At 39.2% G+C, this 21,910-nt stretch overlaps 1 protein-coding gene across 16 annotated transcripts in view; it reads right to left on the bottom strand.

Moving 5' to 3' along the window:
- Nucleotides 1-21,910, bottom strand: part of LOC105233513 (tyrosine-protein kinase Src64B) — a 76,004-nt gene that overhangs the window by 21,323 nt on the left and 32,771 nt on the right. For 6 of the 16 annotated variants that reach the window (XM_029553499.2, XM_029553496.2, XM_049456914.1 and 3 more), the window contains one exon: nucleotides 15,337-15,380. The exons of the other annotated variants lie outside the window; for them this stretch is intronic. The gene's annotated coding sequence lies outside the window, so the exon portion shown is untranslated. The remainder of the gene's footprint in view (nucleotides 1-15,336; nucleotides 15,381-21,910) is intronic. 16 annotated transcript variants of the gene reach the window in all.

Consider the following 21,910-nt stretch of genomic DNA (forward strand, 5'->3'; position numbering starts at 1 on the left):
TTTCTTGATGTGTGGGAATAAAAAGAATTCATTGGGTGCCAAGTCAAGGCTGTATGGCGGATGACCCATCAATTCGACGTTTTGGCCGGTCAAAAGGGCAATGGTTTGAGCCGATGTGTGAGAGCTCGCATTGTCATGGTGCACAATGATTCGTCTTCTCTTGTTCGTTTTTCGAATTTCTCCGAAGACTTCAGGCAAACAAATGGTGGTGTACCACTCAGAATTGACCGTCCTACGTTGCTCAAGTAGAACAGTCGCCACATGACAGTTTTTGCCGAAGAAACAGGCGACCATTTGCTTCGAAGTGCTTCTTCCATGAACAACTTTCGTTGGATTTGGCTAGTCTTGGAAGACCCACACGGTCGATTGCTGTTTTGTCGGGCTCATACGCATCAGAGATCTGCAACGGATACACAATTTCCGTGCACACTCGAACACTTACCCGAAACCGACTTGTATTGCTTTCTTTGAACGAGCAGAAGGATTGCTTGTTAGCGACTGTGCGCAGACGAACGTGTTGATCACAACACTCGAGTGTCGTTCATACGTGTTTGTTTAGGTTCGGGTGTTTTGCGGATCAATATATTCGAGTGTCCGAGTTTAGGCTCGAGTGTGCAAAGCATTTTTTGTTTATGTGTAATCGTCAGTACAGTTGATTAATTTGCTTTGTGAGTGTTAAGAATGTTATATGATACGTATTACATGATATTTATTGAAAATAATGGCAGAAAAAAAAAGATTTTATTGGTTGCAAAATTGCGAATGGCAGTTACAGCTTGTCTGGTCTTATGTTAAGGTTATGCAAATATATTTTTAATTTTAAAATGCGTCATTCCTTTGATACATGCATACATACAGTTTAAATGCTGTATTTCAATAATATTGACTGTTAAAGTGTATACAACATTCATAATTTCTCATATTTTTGCTCAGAAAAATTTGATACATTTCTTCTACACCCGTGTTCTGTCCGAGTATCCGTGGCAATAGTTGAACACATTTCGGGTTAGCTGCGGGTGTCGAGTGTGGACACTCGCTTGTGATCGTTTTGAAGAGAGTATGATCAAACAGACTCGAACACTCAGAAAGCAGCTGCCGGGTGTGCCACTCGATCGAACCCATTGCTGCCGAGTGTGGTGCTCGCTCGTGCTCGATTTTTAATGAGGGTGATCGAACAGGTTCGAACATACCCAATGCAGCTCTCTGATATGTACATAGATCCATGATTCGTCACCTGTGATGATCTTATAAACGTCTTTTGAAGCACCGATCGTATTTTTTCAGCATTTCTTTACACCAATCCACACGAGCCTTTTTTTGAGCGATTGTCAAATTGTGCGGGATCCAACGAGATCAAACCTTTTTTACGGCCAGGTGTTCATGCAATATCGAATGTACGAGTATGCTGGTGGGAGAAATGCACAGGCATACCTCTATCTGAAGGTATCATGACGGTCTTGCATTATCCGTTCACGTACGGCATCGATGTTTTTCTGGCACAACGGCTGTTTTTGGATGACTTTCACGGAATTCGTCTTTGAGCGAGATGATCTAGACCAGAAATATATATAGCAGCCCTCGTATATCTCCATGCTACCAATCACATTGTGTCATATAGCGTTAGAACGGGGAGATTTTAAGCTTCATTTAATATACCCTCTTCAGGGTATATTATAATAAGTTGAAGTTTGATTAGAAATGCGAAAATACTTTTTCGACTACCTAATATTTTGGCATTTGGCAACATTAGTGTTGCAATTTGGCAACTCACAATTTTCTTGTGAAGTTTGACATTTCTGATGGTATGCATACTCAGAACGTTTTGACATATGAGCGCTATTTGTGTTGTTTACAGTGACTTTAAATATTCTTCTCGACCAAAAACTCGCGAAAATTTTCGCGTGAGTATGTGTTAAAATTTTTGACGTGTATTAACTCACGAAGAGTGCAGAGATGAGCTTTGTGGCGAAAAGTTTAGAATCACCTCATTATTTTGAAGTTCCAAAAGGACTATACAGAACGATATATGTTAGACAAGAACAAGAACGTCTCACTACTGCAACTTCAATATTTTTTTCGCATTTCGTGGCATAGCAATCATTATTCCACATAAATTCTATTGTAATTATGGCAAGATTCATACATGTACGTATACTTATACGAGTAAATTTCCAATGATCGATCAGCGCAGTATAAAAAACAATTACTATTTACCCATATGTCTCTAATTTCATATATTTGTAATATTTCCGTCAATTTACGGTTTGCAACGAGTTGCGAATTCTCATAATGAGCGGTTGCTTTGCGAATAATTGAAATGAAGTAACACGACTGCTGCCATAAGCAGAAAACGATGGGATTGTGTGATAAGAAGCGATTATTGGCACGAACTGTAGTTGTCAGCGAGAGTGGAGATAAAATAATTATTTAGCTAAATGCAATTAAGTAAATAAATAATAAGCAAACAAGTATGTAATTTGATACAAAATAGCTTTGATTAAAAAAATTTCAGAGACATTTTTCCACAGAAATTAAAAAGATCCAAAGATTCGTGAATTTTTCATGAGTAAATAGGAAACGGATGAATAATTTGTACGTGGAATATATTTTATGCACGAAATGTAAACAACTTGTTCTATCTTTAATAATCTATATAAAGATTTCTAAACATAGTAATGCGTTTTCACATGTTTATTTTCCACAGGCGACTATAACTCACACTAAAGTTGAATTCATTCAAAACATTTTTTACTTTTCGTCTGAGAGCACTTCCTGTAGGATTCTAGATTAAATCTTCCTCCCTATATTAGTTAGTAAAAACTTCTAATTCTTCCTACACTCACCAGTTGAAGGACAATGCTTCACGTAACATACTTGTAGAAAACTAAATGGAACAGTTTGCAGTTCTTTTGTCTTACCTAAAGTTAAATTTAATATCCATACTTACTTATCGAGAGATTTTAGACTCTTTCTAACGAAATCTCCTAGATCCTTGAACTAAAAGATTCCACCGAATATGTGATTTATTATTATTATTATATTTTTCATAATTTTAAATTGTAAACTTAGTTGAATTGTTTCATATAACTCTTTATGACCCTCTCTCGGAGTTTTGTACGGACTAATAACGCATGAACGAATTCATTGTCCATTGTTTTTGTTGCTAGCTGCACTTATCTCCAAAATCAACGCAATTATGCAATATCATTTCACTGCCGCCATTTGGAAATGGCAGACAAACTGAGTAGTCATCAGTGAATGATTCAATTAACTCACAGTTGCAGTGATTTCAATGCGAAATGCTTTTGGCGAGCGAAAAAATCGCATACTTGTTTTAATAAACGAACGGTAAATTGGCTTGTTTGCCTGAACGCTGTGGGTATGTAAGACATTTTTATTTGTACGCATGTAAAATTACTGAAACATTTTAATACACGCTTTTTATGTGTGTTTGTACTTACACAAACACACAGGCACACACTTTGCTGCATTAAAGGCTAAATATTAAATGAAATTTGTAATAACGGCCCATTATGTGGATGAATCTGCGATAAACTTTCCGACTGCCAGTTTTTAACCTTCACAATTTAATTTCATAAACCACAGTAAAGGAGGACTTAACATTGGACAAAACCGAGCATGGAAGAAATCTCGTACAGGAATGAGAAAATTTCTTAACAAAAAAATTTACGAGGAATGCTGGCTGCTCAGAATCTGGACTGAAGAAGTACAAGGTACAGAAAGTTCCAGATAGAAACGTCGGAAAGAATGAAACCACAAAACAATGAACTAAAGAACAAAAATAAAGAGCTAAAGGATTTCGTTAAAAAACTCGAATGCTGCATAATGGATGACGCGACGTTTTAGCACACTTTTCTCAACTACCTGGGCAATAATTGTATACAGCCGATTCTCGAGGAAATATTGCTGGGAAATTCTAATCCAGAAATGTGACAAAATTTCAAATAAATTTTATCATTTTTGTAACGGACAATATTTTCGACGCAGTTCTTACTTACATAGACGTAATAAAGTTGACGGGAAGAACAAAAATTTTCAGTATATTGGAACTGGAATCTCGAGCTTCAATTTGGGGCATTAAACAGTTGGTTATCATGGCGCAATAACGGTCGCCATGGATGGTTACGCCCTCACCGGTATCATTTATAAAGAAATATGCATCGATGATTCTATCGGCCCACAAACTACATCCAACCGCTGTTTTTTCTAGCTTAAATAGCAGCTCTTGAATTTCTTTAGGTTATTTTTGGTCCCAAATACGGCAATTTTACTTTTCAAGAGCCACTAGAGCAGGGCAATATCGTTTTAGAGGGTCGAGCAGCTTCAGTTCTTGCACAAGTTGTATTTTATATGCTTTTAGTTTCAGATCTCGACTTAAAATCCGCCAAGTCGTTCGATACGTCAGCGCCGAATCGACTCTCCACGGTCTTCGTGTATATTCTCAGCTACGGCTGCAGTATTTTTTCCCCAAAGAGCTGGACGTGGTCATTCGGTCGAATATTATCCAATACCAAGCAATTTGTATGGCAGATAAAGCTAAAGGGTGATTTTTTAAGAGCTTGATAACTTTTTTTTAAAAAAAAACGCAGTTCTTTATTTGAAACGTTAGATTGGTTCATGACATTTACTTTTGATGATAATTTCATTTACTTTTGAATAGCCCGAATTTCTTCGGAAATGTTGTCTTCCAAAGCTGGAATAGTTGGCTTATTTCTGTAGACTTTAGACTTGACGTAGCCCCACAAAAATAGTCTAAGGCGTTAAATCGCATGATCTGGTGGCCAACTTACGGGTCCATTCTTGAGATGAATTGTTGTCCGAAGTTTTCCCTCAAAATGGCCATAGAATCGCGAGCTGTGTGGCATGTAGCGCCATCTTGTTGAAACCACATGTCAACCAAGTTCAGTTCTTCCATTTTTGGCAACAAAAAGTTTGTTAGCATCGCGATTGAAAGAACCGAACACTGATTTTGGTAATAAAATTCACATGATTTTGACTTGGTGTTGAAAAACCGTCGATTAACAATTAGAGACCTTGCTGATGAAGTTGGCATATCGAAAGGCTCAGCCAATACCATTTTGAAGGATGTTTTGGGCCTCAAGCGCGTCAAATCTCGACTGGTACCGAAAACATTGAATTTTTTGGAAAAAAGGCGTCGCGTTGAAGTGTGTGAAACGATGCTTTCCGACTACCAGGGTGTCATGAAACGCATTATAACTGGCGTTGAGACTTGGATCTATGCTTACGACCGCGAAACAACCGATCAATCGAGCGAATATCGTGCCAAAAGAGAGCCGAGACCAAAAAAAAAACGCGCCAAAGTCAGTCAAAAATCAAGGTCATGTTGACTGTTTTCTTCGATTATCGTCGTGGCACTATGAATTCCTTCCAACCGGTCAAACAGTCAACAAGGAATATTATTTGAACGTTATGCGTCGTTTGCGTAACGCTATCCGCCTAAAAAGGCCGGAATTGTGGAAAGACAATTCTTGGTTTTTACACCACGATAATGCACCATCCCATACTGCCCTCGTAATTCGTGATCATTTCGCCAAAAACTCAACCCATATCGTTCCGCAACCACCGTATTCACCTGATCTGGCGCCGTGCGACTTCTGGCTGTTCACCAAGCTCAAAAGACCGCTCCGGGGACACCGTTTTTATACGATAGAGGAGATTCAAGCCGCAGCGAAGACGGAACTGAAGGCCATCCCGGAAAGTGACTACAACCAGTGTTTCGAAGATTGGAGAATCCGTTGGATTACTTTGAAGGGGATGAAATTGATTTAGAAGAATAAATAAAGAATTTTCGAAATAAATACATACAATATCACCTTATTTTTTGGGCACATACCGATATCAGTTTAGTGGTAAACTTAATATGCCTTTTTGAAGGTATAATACCCTAAATGGCCCGATATGAAGAGGCATTAATTAAATTTGTTCGATTTTATTGCTTATAGTAAAATTTCTTCAATAAATTGAGAAATCATCTGTGGCATAATTTCAAAGGTCGATCTTTTACGGACATTTTACCGAAGTGAAAGTTACTATACGACTACTAAAGCATATATACACACTTACAAAATTATATATGGTACATATAAGTGAGTCATAGCGCAAAAATAATAATAAAATAATTATAATACATTCACGTCACTTCCGCTTTGCTAAAAAGCAGATTGCTTCCATAAAATTAAGAAAACAGCTTAGTATTAGCTTAAATGAGCAAAATTGACTTTTACAGCTGCAACAAAAACAACTTTGACGATGAGAACTTAAAAGCTTGGCGAGAAAAAGTTCACAACTTTAAATTTAATCCGTATTGCTTCTTGCTGGGATTAGAGTCAAAGTACTTGCGAGTGATTAAAAAAATCAACACTGCCTACCTGTCCTCCTTGGCGAGCGCGCCCAGCCGCTGCAGGCTTAGAATGGAAACTATGTTGCAATAAAGCGTTAGTGTTGATGACCCACATAGCCATCAAACTGGAGGAGCTGCACATGCCGCATACCAATTACTTCAACACACACACACCGCTTCATATGCATACACACGAACATTTGTATGAGCGAGTATATGCAAAACATGTGTATGTGTGTGTGTGATTGCTTTTATTTTTGTGTGCAAGCGAATGTGCCAAATAGTGCTGGTAAGTGTCATTATGCTTTTTTGTTAAATTGCTGCAAAAGCCAAAGGCGAAGCGAAGCAAAGTGAGCGAACAGACGTGACTTTAATTTGGTCTAAGTAAAGAAAAAATAAATATGTATGTATGTGTGTGTGTGTGCTTGAAAAGCAAAAGTGAAAACTACTGATTTACAGAATGCACGTGAACGTAAAAAAGGAGGCGTGTACTTACAACCTACGTACTCCGTGTGCTTGTTCGCCAGTGACGTGCGGATTAATGAAGGAGCACATTATCATACAAAATGGGTGTGCACTTTCGCTTTGTGGAAATGCACACATTCATTTTTTCTACTTGAAATATGTATATTTATATATAAAAAATTCCAGGTACTTCGAGATATATCTACTAAAGTTTTTATTGGTCAACTTTTCGGTAAAATCCACAATCGAAATATTGGGTAGTCGAAAAAGTCTTTTCGTATTTCTAATCAAACTTGAAGTTATTTTTTATATTTATAACGAACTTGAATGAACCAAATCTGTACCATTTTGGTCGACCACTTTTTGCCATTTTTCCGCTAGAGAGATTCCATTTGTGTAAAACTTTTCTGGTTTCTCGGCGAAAAACTGTGACAAGAAACTTTCACAGGCTTCTCTTGAAGCCAACTTTACTCCATTAAGAGAGTCCTGCATTGACCGAAAGAAATGGTAGTCCGATGGTGCAAAGCAGAGGCTATATGGTGGATACATCAAAACTTCCCAGCCAAGCTCTCCCAGTTTTTGTAGCGTCATCAAAGATGTGTGTGTTGGAAGACGAAGCCCTTTCTGTTGATTACTTCTGGCCTTTTTTCGATTACTTGCTTCAATCTCATCAGTTGTTGACAGTAAAATGTAGAATCAATTCTTCGACCAGGCTAGAGCAGCTCATAGTGGATGATTACTTTCCAATCCCACCAAACACTCAGCATAACCTTTCGAGACGTCAACCTTGGCTTTGCCAACATTTGTTGAGCTTCACCACGCTTGGGCCATGATCTTTTTCGCACTTTATTGATGTATTTGTTCCACTTTTCGTCTCCTGTTACCATTCGCTTCAGAAATGATTCGATTTCATTTCGTTTCAGCAAAGAATCGCAGATGTTAATTCGGTCCATTAAATTTTTCACAGACAATTCATGTGGTACCCAAACATCGAGCTTCTTTTTGTAGCCAGCCGTTTTTAGATGGTTGAAAACCGTTTGATGATGAGTATTAAGTTCCTTAGCGATGTAATGCTTGTTTATTTAACGGTCCCGGTCAATCTCTTCCATAATTTCAACGACTTTTTCAACGACAGGCCGACCAGAGAGAGTAAGTGAGTGAGTGAGGTCCATCTTTCACATAAAAATTTCCGAATGCGAGCGAATCATTATTGTGCTACACAAACTGATACAGCATCGTCTTTTACAAACCTTCAAACTTTTCCAAACCTTCAACTTGCTATGACATTACTTAACACATATTTATAATAAAACGCATAAGTACATATGTATGTATATTCTATATTTAAGTAAGCAAACAGTAAAAGCGTGTATGTTGACATAGCGAACACCCGCCCCGAAAAGTGCTTTAAGCTATACCGTAACCTCACATTTCCAAATACCACATTTCTACATATGTCCATGTGTATTGACGTAGTTGCCGCTCCTTTTAATGCCCTCCTTACACTTTTCGACAATTCATTGTTATTTTGACCACAACTTCGTGTGGCAACAAATTCTCTCTCTGAACTACATAACTTTTTGTGGTGACGCCATCGGCACCGAGTAATGGTGTTGGCAATGATGACGTTGCTTTTGCTGTTGGCATAGCCGGCAGTATGAAATTGAAATTTGCTGCGGTACGTCACATGCCAAACCATAATTAAGTGAAACGCAAACAAACGCCCTCTCCGCCACACGGGAGGCGGTAGAATGTGGCAAAGAAGGCGAATAAAGAAATATTTCTTATGGAATTTTAATCAGCGATTTATTTGTTCATATACATATGTACAGACGCCGCTACCAATAGGAAATCTGTGTGGGAAAATGATGACAGATGACAGATCCACTATATAGCCTAGGAATAACTTTTCTTGCGATAAGAAAAATTTTCAAAATTTTAATTTTTTGAACAAATTATTAATTCTGATTCTTACTTATTGACAAAACTGAAACTTATTTGCATTAGTTGAAGCTTATTAAACGTAGAATTTCCTACTGGGTGGCTTAGTCATGTATATCAAGTTAACATTGTTGGCACCACCCACATTTGCGCGTATATATGTTCGCGTTAATAATCAGATAATTTCGTATTTTATATACAACATGTAGACCTGCTGATTTCGGGTTTGGAGCAAATTAATTAACGGTGATTTATTGTTGTGCTTAATCGAATTCTAGAAACATAGTTGCACCCTTGTAATCGGGTTATTCGCGGGTTCCCATGATTCGCTTTTACTTTCGACTATGAAAAGGTTTTCTTAATACTTAAGCTGAGCTGGGATTTTTTAACAATAATATAACAAGCATTTAATGAGAAGCTAATTTTGGTATCGAAATACATCAACAAAAAATGAGAGATTTCGAATAACAGTAGAGATTTGCCCAAAGCGGTGATGAGCGGTGAGTGATGAAGCAAGAAGATCGTCGAATGAAAGTTTGCCAACCGGGTTTAAAAGTGCTGTGACAAATTCTCAGGAAACGCGCGGTGCGTTAGGTTTTAATATAGAAGGGAAGGATGAGATCATGTGTAGAAGCTCACGCAAATGAGAAAAGTTCTCTTAACGCCATTCACGTGGGAGTGGTCAGAAACCATTCTTTTACATATAGTTCAAGTATCCTCTGGTTAGTCAAAAAAAAAGTCCGTTTGAAGGCGAGCTAAAGTGAGAACAGCGAACTATGCCTTCCCAGGTTTGTATGCTGTGGACCCCTTGTTGGGATCCGCCACGTAAAAAACGCTTCCAATAAAAAGGAAACAACAGCCTTGCCGAGGCTATAACTGCCTAAGCGATGTCTACGTCAAATGCTGAGTATCTCTGGCACAGCGGTTAAATCTCTTCAGATTTGATACTACACCAGGCACCAGCTCAGTTTTAATGCTTAAATCAGCTTTCTTAGTCAACCTACATATATTAGTTTTACGTCAGTCCCCCACAAGAATAGCATTTATTTTCGAGCTTTTGCAATATTTACACACATGATGAAAGAAATGATTGAAATAAATTTAATTTGATATTTTTCGCGCAGAGAAAAACGTGCGGGAAATAAGCTCACACACACACATCAGCATTCTCAAAATGCGTTTTCCTCCATTAAGTACGCTTTAGCTTCAAAGAGAACGGAAAATTAAATTTTACTATTCATACGTGCGCAGATTTAGGGAAAGCTCCTTAGCAAAATGGCGAAAGTAATTTAATTTAGTTTTACTCCTCAGAACGCATATGCTGCCAGTAAAGTATCTTAACTTTGCACGAAGCCGCAGAGTAAGCATGGTAAAGATCATTTAATACTTAAATACAAAAGTGGGGCAGCATTAACGTGCATGTATATGTGGTAGGTACGTTAGTACCTTAGGTATCGAAAAACCTCCATGATTCTTCTTCTTTACTGGCGTAGATACCGCTACTCGGTTATAGACGAGTTAACAACATCGCGCCAGTCATTTTTTCTTTTCACAATTAGACGCCAATTCGAGATGCCAAGTCCTTTTCTACCTGATCTCTCCAACGTAGAGCCTTCTTCTTCTTCTGCTTCCCTCGGCGGGTACTGTGTCGAATACTTTCAGAGCTGGAGTGTTTTCATCCAGACGGACGACATGACCTAGCCGAAGAAGCCGATGTCTCTTAATTCCCTGAACTATGTCAACGTCTTGGTATAACTCGAACAGCTCATCGTTCCATCGAATGTGATATTCGTCGATAACTCGTAACATCGACTCATCAGTTGTTGCCATCGTCCATGCACCTACACCATATACGAGTAACAGGGCGGGTATAAGGAATGACTTATAGAGTTTGATCTTTGTTCATCGAGAGAGGACTTTACCTTTCATATGCCTAATCAGTCCGAAGAAGCACCTGTTGGCAAGAGTTATGCTACGTTGGATTTCCAAGCTGACATTGTTATTGGGGTTAATACTGGTTCAAAAATAGACGAAATTATCTACGTCTTCAAAATTATAGCAGTCAACTGTGGAACTGTGTGGTGGAAACCATGTCGCGAGTGCGACGACTGTTTGTTTAATGACAGAAACTATTTCGTCTTGTCTTCGTTCACTACCAGACCCTTTTGCTTCGCTTCCTTATTCAATCGAAAGAAAGTAGAATTAACGGCGCGGTTGTTGAGGAAAATGTTATTCTCTCCAGCAGCAAATTAAAGAATTCGCGCGATAGGGAGTCGCCTTGTCTGAAACCTCGTTCGGTATCGAACGGTTCGGAGAGGTTCTTCCTGATGATCCTGGCGGAGCTTTTGGTATTGCTCATCGTCAGTTTACACTGCCGAATTAGTTTTGCGGGGATTCCAAATTCAGACATCGCGGCATAAAGCCTAAAGTAGCTTTGAAATCGAAAAAGAGGTGGTTTCTGTCGGTCCTGTTTCACGGGTCTTTACCAAGATTTGGCGCAAGGTGAATATCTGGCCTGATATTTATTTTTGAGGCTTAACACCACACTGATAAGGTCCAGTCAGTTGGTTGACGGTTGGCTTTAATTTTTCACACAATACGCTCCATAGAGCTCCGTGATTACTGATCATCATCAGTTCAGAATGCCAGAACTGTTTCATCAACTCCGGAATTGTATTAGAAGTGGACTGCAAAATTTTTTCATACTTTTTCGAAGCTTAGTTAATTTTGCACCAACAGCCAAGTACAACACAAGATTCAATAAAACGTCGACTCAGCTTCCATTAACCAAGTGAGATATACGTTTTAGAAGGAGCCAGAGACGATAACAACAAATATTTGTAGTCGTAGCTTTGGAGTATTTGTTGTACAAGTCAAGTGTATTGACATTCACGGTGATACACAATATGCTGACCTCGAGCAAATAGTAAATAGGGCACAAGAATGCAAATGTATATCAACTACAACAACTGCAACAACCACAGCAACTAATAGCGCCTGCAGCAAGTGCTTTCATGGCGTCCCAAGAATGCAGTAAAATAGAGTCTAATGGTGGCGGCAAATATGACGCTGGACGGAGTATGCTGACGACAACGCGGAGCTTGATGAAATCACCAACTACAACGCGTCTCCTTGCTTGCTGGAGCGTTTAAGCAAATGTGAGTCTTTACTGTTAGTGGCATTGCGTGCCGAACGTGCGCATGCATATGCGTGCCTCCGCAGCCACCAGCCAACAGTCAAGCAACTATTGGACGCCCCACGTAGTCATCTTACCATGCTGCGCTGCACCGAGAGTCATGGCTGGGCAATGCGGGTCGTGAATAACATACAAAGTAGCGGCCGCTTCTGGGGCACGTTGAGACATTTGGAAAGCACCCAGAGGACATTATAACCATCATTTTGTTGCCAAGTGTGGCGTCCGTGCCGCACATATTTCCATCTCTATGTATGTGTGTGGGCAGTTAGTGTTCGTGCGTGTGTGTGTGCCAGTGCGAAAGTGTGAGTGTGTGAACATAAAAACAATATTGCTGTATGTACAAACTCAATTGTTGTTGGCCGGCAGCTGTCCTTAATAACCAGTCATATATATGTATGTATGTATGTGGATATGTGGCAGCCAGTTGGTAGGTGCATTCGCAATGCAGCGTGAAAAAAGAAACCGAAGTGCGAGACTAGGAAAAAGTAATAAAGTACGAAATGGCGGACGTGTGTGCGGCGCGTGTATATGGCTGTGTGTATGTATGTGTCCACAAATCTATGCCAAAGGAGCTGCAAAGGAGAAGGGTGAATGGCAAATGACTCGCATGCCAAGAAGTATGTTGAGACAAGCGCAGGGAGAACATGCTGCCAAAGTCAATAAATATGATGTAAACTGCAAAATGAGCGCTTGCGTGACACACAGCAAATAAAGTAATTGGTTCATGTGAAACCATGTTGATCTTAAAATTATTAACATTTAGTTGGTAAAAATAATATTTTTTTACTGAGCGTCGATCACTTGCCACGTCTTCGATTCACCAGTACTATGCTTGGTATGTTGAGTATTTTATACGTGAAAGCACCAACTAAGTTATCCTAGTTGAACTGCATAGTGTGTACCTCATTAAAGTGGCATAATTGCTTATTATTCTAACTGCTTTAGTTATAATTAGTATAATCGATTCGGCTTTTGCCTTATATTTGCAGACAAACAAAGCGAGAGACCGAAATGAGTGAGTACGAAGAACTTGACACGCTGGCCGACAGAGGAAATGCTCGAAAATTCTACGACTAACATTAGACCGAAACATACTATTGTAGAACTCCCAAAAATGATCTAGTGACTGATGTCCAGAGCATGCTGAAATTATGGAGGGAACAATGGGCAATGAAAGCATAAAGCCAAGAGAAGGCGGTGACGATGGAGCAGACGTTCTACTGCCCGCCCATGAAGAAATTCGAGTAGCAATTACCCGTCTGAAGAACAAAGCGGCGGAGGCCGATGGATTACCGACCGAGCTATTCAAATACGGCGGAGAAGAACTGATAAGACCCATGCATCAACTTCTTTGTAGAATATGGGCGAACGAAAGCATGCCCAACGATTGAAATTTAAGTGTGGTCTGCCCAATCCACAAAAACCGCGCCATTTGTTCTGCTTTCTCCAGACTGAATAAGGAAGCGAAACAGATGGGTCTGGTAGTGAACGAGAGCAAGACGAAATACGATCTCGTATCTCCTGTCATCAAACAAACAGTCATCGCACTCGCGACTTGGCTCTTACGTTACTGTTGACAGTTATTACTATGAAGTTGTAGATAATTTCGTCCATCTTGGAACCAGCGTTAACACTAACAACAACGTCAGACTCGAAATCCAACGCAGAGTAACTCTTGCCAACAGGTGCTACTGAGGGACTGAACAGGCAATCGAGAAGTAAAGTCGACGAACAAAGACCAAGCTCTTTAAAGTCACTTCTTATTCCGTCCTGCTACATAGTGCAGGAGCATGGACGATGACAACATCTGATGAGTCGACGTTACGAGTTTTCGAGAGAAAGGTTCTGCGGAGGATTTAGGGTCCGTTGTGCATTGGCAACGGCGAATACCGCAGTCAAGTATATAAGTCGTACGAAATATACGACGTCATTGACATAGATCAGCGAATTAAAAGACAGCGACTACGCTGGATAGCTCATGTCGCCCGAATGGAGGGAAACACTCCAGCCCCGAGATTATTCGATGCAGTATCCGCCGAGGGAAACAGAAGAAGAGGAAAATCTCCACTCTGATGGAGAGATCAGGTGGAGAAGGACCTGGCTGCACTTTGTAACTCGAATTGGCGCCAAATTACGAAATGAAGAAACGACTGTCGCGCTGTTGTTAATCGGCTTTAACCATGGAAGCAGTGTCTACGTCAGTAAGGAAGATAAGGTACAAGAATGAGGACTATGGTTAACTAGTGAATTTTAGGATAGATGTCAAATATTTCAAAATACGTTCAACCAACACTTTTCAACTAACTGAAGGTCAATTTCGCTATAAATCTCTTTATTTGGCTTTATATCTCCGAAAGTAGGTTGAAGTAAAAACCTTCACAATACAAAGAATTCTACAAAAAATATATATTTCGGCTACAAATGTCACATACGAAAGAAATGTGGGCTTTCAGACAGCCAATGTGCAAATCGAAAGCTGCTGAAGCTAGAAATACGAGTGGATGTCGCTGTCAGGATAAAACATATGGCTAAAATGCCGAAGCTTAATCCTAACCGACAAATACCAACGGGCGCCAACATGTCCGGAAAAGAGTGAGTGCCAATTGGGGAGCACTGCGTGTGACTGGAATTGACAATGAGACTGCTACACACACACACAAACATATATATTCACCACAGTACATTTATATATATAAATGGTAAATATAAAATGGCTAATGGGCGAAGACAAACATTTATAAATGGAATTCATGAATATTTGCATACATGCGCGTATGTGTGTGTATGGTATATGTCCACATTAACTAATTTATGTATTAGTTTACTGGTCGAAGTGCGTAAATATATTCATAAGTGTGTATTATATGCGCACAACAAAAATATTATCCATTTCATAAAAACAACTTGGCAACTTTTTAACTCGATTGATTGGCAATATTGACGCTGCTTCATATTTGTTGCGAAAGGTTAGAGAGAGAGAGAGGGACAATGAAAGAGGAAATGTAGAGAAATGCGAGCATTGAATTGGAAAAGCCAATAGCCGCCATCAGGTAGCAAAGTAAATAAAAGAACAATCACATTCTGCCATTTGATAAAATATCGCCGCATAAAAAGTAGAAAGTGAAATGCAAATAAAAAAGTAATGAACAAAGGGAATATTGCGTATGAAAGTAAACAAGAACGGAAAAAATATGTATCACACATATGAATGGAATGATCAAATATATGTATGTATGTATGTATATGTAAATATGTTAGACATATGACAAGTACAGTAAAATGAAATAGAAAACAAAATAAGCGCTGTGATAACAACAAAGGATACAAGCTTAAATTTCATAAGCGCACTCACATTTCATTTGTTAAGATTTTAATACATCGAAGAGCCGGTCTCACCTGGAAAAATAGAGAAAAGTTAGTTGAAAAAATTTATTATAAATTATATCTATTAAAAATTACATAAAACCTATGATGCATGGGGCAAGCAAGAAAGCAAGGAATCGGGCTTAACTGAGCATTGCATAAGCAAGAAAAATTCGGAAATGTCCGACTTTTTGATAATATAAAAATGTATATATGTATAAAAAATGCTTGAAAAATGTCAATAAAACTTAAATATAGGTTTTGTCGAACAGTGTCCTACTATGATGAAAGAAAATTCCCCCCATAACTTATTTTATAAGTTATCACAGCTGATCAAAGTAGAGATAAGTAGAAGAAGTCCGTGGAAAGTCGATTCGGCGTCGTTCGCAGCAACTCCGATTGACATATGGAACGACTTGGTGCATTTTACGTCCAGATCTTAATTGAAAACGCTCAAAATACAGCTTGTGCAAGAGTTGAAGCCGCTTGACTCCCGAAGTGTCATCACTTCGCTCTATGGGCTCTTGAAAAGTTCCAAGAAGAAACCGACGTTTTCGAGTCAAATTTTGTTCAGGGGTGAGGCCTTTTTCTGGCTCAATGAGTTTGTAAACAAGCAAAACTCCCGCATTTAGGACGAAGAGCAACCTGAAGAGATTCAAGAGATCCCATTTTATTCCGAAAAAACCATGGTTTGGAATGGTTTGGAGCCGGCGGAATCATCGGTCCATATTTCTTCAAAAATGATGGCAGTCAGAGCGTAACCGTCAATGGCGACCATTTATTCGTCATGACCGACAACCGACTATTCGATGCATGAAATTAAAGCTAGTGATCACGCCAACTTTTGGTTTCAACAAGACGGCGCAACTTCCCATACATCGAATCAATCAATGGATTTATTCAGAGAGCACTTCGGGAAGCAGATAATTTCACGTTTTGTACCACCACCGGTCAATTGACTTCCAAGATATCGGTGAAATCATACTGATAGACTTTTTATTGTGGGGATATGTGAAGTCTAAAGTCTATGCGGACAAACCCGCTTCTATTCAGAGCTTGAAGCAAAACATCACGAGTGTCATTCGCCAAATACCACTACCGGTCAAAATGTTCGAACGAGTCATCGAAAATTGGGCTCAACGGATGCACTTTCTGAGATATAGCTGAGGCTAACATTTGAAACAGATAATGTTCGAAAAATAAATGCCAAAGAATGTTCTTCAATTTTCTGTGTTTTAGAATGACCTAAGATTATGAATCGATGTAATATATGTAATCATATAACATTTAAAACTACATCGGGACTGTCTGAAGCTCAACGTGGGGTTTGATTACAATAGTAGATTTAATGTCTTGCAGCTTCAAGCCTAAAGTTCTTGTAAAGAAGATACATTCTTGCATCTCAATCGATGGAACGATACTAATTTTCAATGATAGCGAGAGGTTACAAATAAATCTGCTCATTACGAGATTCGTTTGTATTTCTAAATGATACATTTCAAAAATATAAAGAAGTTTTCCAAGAATAAATATGCTAAGCCTTCAGTAGTTCATTGAATCACAGCAAAACTAAAAAATTCATTTGAAATACATATGACCAACAAGCATAATTGTTGTGACCAAAATATTCTTAGAACGCTTATCACAATGCTACACAAAGAAACCGGTGACACAAAGTTCCATAACGCAACTTTAAGTATAATAATCGGTGAGAGCGGAAATCGAACGGGGCACAACGTTAAAAATTCAGCACTAAGTGCTTAGACACACAAGCAAAGCGTAAAATTGCCCATGGGTTCGCCTACAGCGCTCGGCACTCAAGCAAGTAGTGGTCAAAAACAGAAAAACGGGGCATCGACCGCTTGGCACTTGTTCCATGGATTGCAGCAAATTGGTTGAGTAACACACACACACACCCCCCCCCGAAACGGACGTAGCCAGGCCTGCGGTTTATTTTAAGTCACTACCCGGTGGGTGATACGCAGACCCACCAACACTCTTACACACACACACACATGCATACACGCGTATGTGTGCCACGTGAAAGTTTAAAATGCACTTGAGGTTTCGGGTAGCCTTGCATGTTTTGATTTATATCAAATTCGTTTCTTTTCCAACGTGCAGCTGTCATATGCTCGAAAAGCAATTTGTTTTTGTATTACAGCGGGGTATCCGACTTGTAATTTGAATAACAGCGTATAAATAAATTACTTCATTTCCTATGCAATTACGGATATGTATGGACTCCGTTATGTTTACTAGTTGTAGTTGTTATACGTTTTGATTGTTCATTTGTAAGCAACGAATGTTTTTTTTTTGTGTGTATGCGAAGAATGTTAACTTTTTCCGTTATGTCTGTCAAGTGCACATTTAATTTGGCCATTTCAAAGTTTTTCCCCAAATTAGAGGAACCCATTATTGGGTAATTATTTTTACGCTTAAAGAATGTTTGAAATTCACAAACCTAAGAACTAGAATTCAATTAATGGTTACTGCCTTGGATACAATCAACCCGTTGAATAGGCATTCTAATGGCAGTGAAGAGAGTCGCAGCACTCATACCCATGGTGTTTCCGAGTGGTAAAGTTCTATTTCGCAACATAGTGCCTTATTTTCCTCCCCAGCTGCGTAATGTCTCTTAAGAAGCCCTGGAATATAATCCGTCTCATCCGGCTGAAGGGTGGACGTTCGCAGACGTAATACGGCTGAACTAATGCAGCTGCGTAAACAGACGTTAAGCAATAACAAAAGCTCCGTTCGGATCGGGAAGGACCTCTCCGAGCCGTTCGATACCAAACAAGGTTTCAGAAAAGGCAACTCCCTTTCGTACGACTTCTTCAATCTACTGCTGGAGAAATTAATTCAGGCTGCAGAACTAAATACCATCTTCGTACACTGATGATATTGATATCATAGGCCTCAACAACAGCGCCGTTAGTTCTGCTTTCTCCAGAATGAATAAGGAATCGGAGCAAATGGGTTGATAGAGAACGAGATCAAGACCAAAAACCAGTATTAAGACCAACAACAATGTCAGCGAAGAATAGCACTTGCCAAGAGGTGCTACTTCAGATTGAGTCGGCAATTGAGAAGTAAAGTTCTCTCTCGACGAACAAAAACCAAACTCTAAAAGTCACCCATTATTCGCAGTCTGCTATATGGTGGCAGAGGTGTGGACGATGACAACATCTGATGAGTGGACGTTAGGTGTTTTCGAGAAAAGGTTCTGCGGAAAATTTTTTGTCCTTTTAACATTGACAACGCCGAATATCGCATTCGATGGAACGAGTTATACGACGACATTGACATTGTTCAGTGAATTAAAAGACAGCGGCTATAACTCGGCTATAACCCCGTAAACGGTGTCTACGTCAGAAAAGAAGAACTAGGTTCCATCAACACATCATCCTCCGTGCATGCTCTGCATTCCGCCGAAAATGGATTCGGTTCAATTTACTGAAGGTGGGATCTTAAGTATAGGTATCTTGTTGTAAGCCTTGCAATATTACTAAGTTATCTCTTGTCTGCAAGTAGAAACTTGATCTGTTAATCATCAACACTACCCCAAAGTACCTTTGTAGTATACTCTGTTCCCTGATGAACTGAGTTGTTTTTAAAGGGCTAGATGGAGTTTTCAAGGAAGACATCACTTGTCGAGCTTAAAATGAGCTGCTGTAGGCACAAAGGGACATGTTGAAAGCGAACCGAATATCTTCATAATATCCAGGCAAATCTCAAAGGCTCTGTCGAACAGTGCCGGAGGAGAATTTTTCTTAATGTAGAAAAAAATAGACCGAAGAAAAAAGTATACAGCAGAAGTATACAGAAACCCAGACATAATCACTGTTATAAAGAAAACAAGATCGGGCTCTTAGTATGAACAGAGTCATCTAAACTTTGCAGTGTGTTTTCATCGCGGATGGGAAAACTAAAATAGTGCAACAGCCGAAAAAATAAATTTTAATGGATTAGCACCAATTTGTACTTGTTCGCGCTTACAGAAAAAAACATCGCATCAAATGACATACACACGTCCCAAATAGACACTTCAATAGCAGCAATATGCCACATCATTGCCGCTAAACAAGCAATAAATCAACTGCAATGAAACAGAAATAGCGAAGTCAGAACTAAAGGAACAAAAGTGCCCACACTCAAAGCGATACTGTTTCGCTATTAATACTCATCGGCATGCAGGCCGCCATTATGTCAGGCTGTGGCAGTGGCACTACTGTGCTGCACATGCATATATGCGATGGAACGAGGTGTCACGGCGGGCGCTAAAGGGGGGACAAGCGTTGCATGTGGCCGGTATTTATGTAAAGGCGATTTATTGCCACACATACATGCATATGGGCATGTTTGTATGAGTGTGTGTGGGCTGTGCGAATGCACCATGTCATGATTATCCCGACAGCAAGCACGGCGAAAGCGTTGGGTGCGGGGTGATTGCTGTTGCTGTTGTTGCCGCTTCATAAACATGACATGCTCCACATTTGCTGACATTTTATGTACTTCACGAAAAAAACCGACCGGCATACATTAACACACATATACATGCGCAGTTATGCAGGCATTCTCGAAAGTAGTTGAATGTGAAGGAGGAGCAACTACTGGACGACAGCGGCAAGCACTCAGGCGCTCTAGTCCACTTTCTTAAGCTGCAACACAAACACACAAACACAGACAAATTTTTCACTTTTGCACTCCGCATTTGTAGTTTGCTGTTGGCACAGATGCATTTTCGGCAAACGAAAAATGAAAATTACCCGAAGGCGCAAGACGAAGGCAGGTCGTCTCGCAGGTGAATTGTGTTGAGTGCCGCGCTTATCGCACTCGTCCATGGCAACTAGTCAACGTTTTGGTGAGCGCTCGAGCTGGGCACACTTTTGCATTGGTTTTGCGCCCAAAAGCGTGCTTTGAAAAATAATCACGAACATTAAAACACTTTTTGAGTTTCATAAGTGTCACTTTGCATACAAATTTGCATGATCATAATGAATGAAATTCTGCAATGGAAATCCCATTTTAGAATTGAAGTAGAAGCGTGCATAGAAATACGTTGTGTAGACTGCAGATTGGATTTCCGTATTTCGTATTTAAATTGTTTTCACACACACACACACACACAAGCGTACTGCGCTTACCGCACTTTCGGTTGCATATGGCGCACACCTGCAGGCGATGGCAAAAATTTCCGCACATTTGCAATTTTTGTTTTACAGTTAGCATAAGTGTTGCACGGCGAGAGATTTGTAAATAGACGCCGTGGGCGCCCTGTAGGAAACAGCTGATCAGAGCGGAGATTATCGCGTGATGTCTCTTTAAAGAAGCCTTTCAGCGAGTTTAACGGCATCAGAAGACTGATTTTATAATAACTAACAGTTAAAAGTGCATAAGTTCAAATTCACATTTTCTCAAAAATTTCATTAAAAAGTTAAATTTGAAGTTATGCTTTTTTGATAAATAAAACTTAATTGACGCTCCCGCATCTAGTAAATACTTTTACTATTTTTTAGGGCGAGTTTTTTATATTATCCAATAAAGTTTGGGCTCAGAAAAATTGGTTGTTTCATAAAAAACTGTTTCTTAAGGGGTTACATGGGTTTACGGGTTTCAAAAAGTTGATTTTTTTGTCTTATTTAATCATACAACATCTCTAGAATATTGTTCTAAATTTTAAAGTTGATCCGAGTAACAGTTTCGGAGATACAGCCTAGCTCGATGCTAGCTAGGCTAAGTCTGCCATCTTTAAACGCGTCTTTTTTGGAAACTGTGAACTTTTGAGATCGATTGGCAAAATTTCTCGAGAACTACTCAGCCGTTCTTCATGAAATTTTACACAGATTTTTGAGGTACAATTCTTAAAAACTTGGACGAAGGATGTGAAAATGAAATGAAATAAAAATTTATTTTTTGTAAAAATATCTGCCAAAAATACAATTTTCAGCTTTTTTCCTTAGTCCAAGTTCTAAGTTAAGGTTTTAACTAAAACACGTATTTTTTCACTTTATATAATCCTTTAAGGAGCGAGCGCATCTTTTTTCTGAGAGGTCACCGGAAATAGCGTCGCAAAGGTCGAGTTTAAATTTTTTTTTTTCAAAAATTTTAGAATTTCTTTTTTGATATCGTATGTTTATAACAATAAAAAATTCTAATAAAATATTTTATTTTTTATATGAGAAAAATGAGAAAAAAATTGTTGAAAAAAATGCTGTTTTTTACTCGAGGAAACCCATGTAATCACTTAATATACAAATATACATAATAAACCATTTGCCTACATTTCGGCGCGCCGCCAAATAAGCTTGCTAACCAATACGAGCACAAAATTTAACATTAAAAATCTATATAAAATAACCCCTTCCCTGTCATTGCCTTCACAAAGATGTAGTGTACAATTCGAAACTAATGGATTTCCCTGCGGGGTAGCATGTTGGTCCCAACACGAAACATCGTCTTATCAAGATGTACACAAAAAATAAATTACAACACAAAAACCATAAGCTCCAACACATACAGGCATTCAATGCAAGTAGGAATGTGTGCGGTCGGGTATGTGC

Source organism: Bactrocera dorsalis, chromosome 5, assembly GCF_023373825.1.
Source record: "Bactrocera dorsalis isolate Fly_Bdor chromosome 5, ASM2337382v1, whole genome shotgun sequence".
Taxonomy (NCBI): Eukaryota; Metazoa; Arthropoda; class Insecta; order Diptera; family Tephritidae; genus Bactrocera; species Bactrocera dorsalis.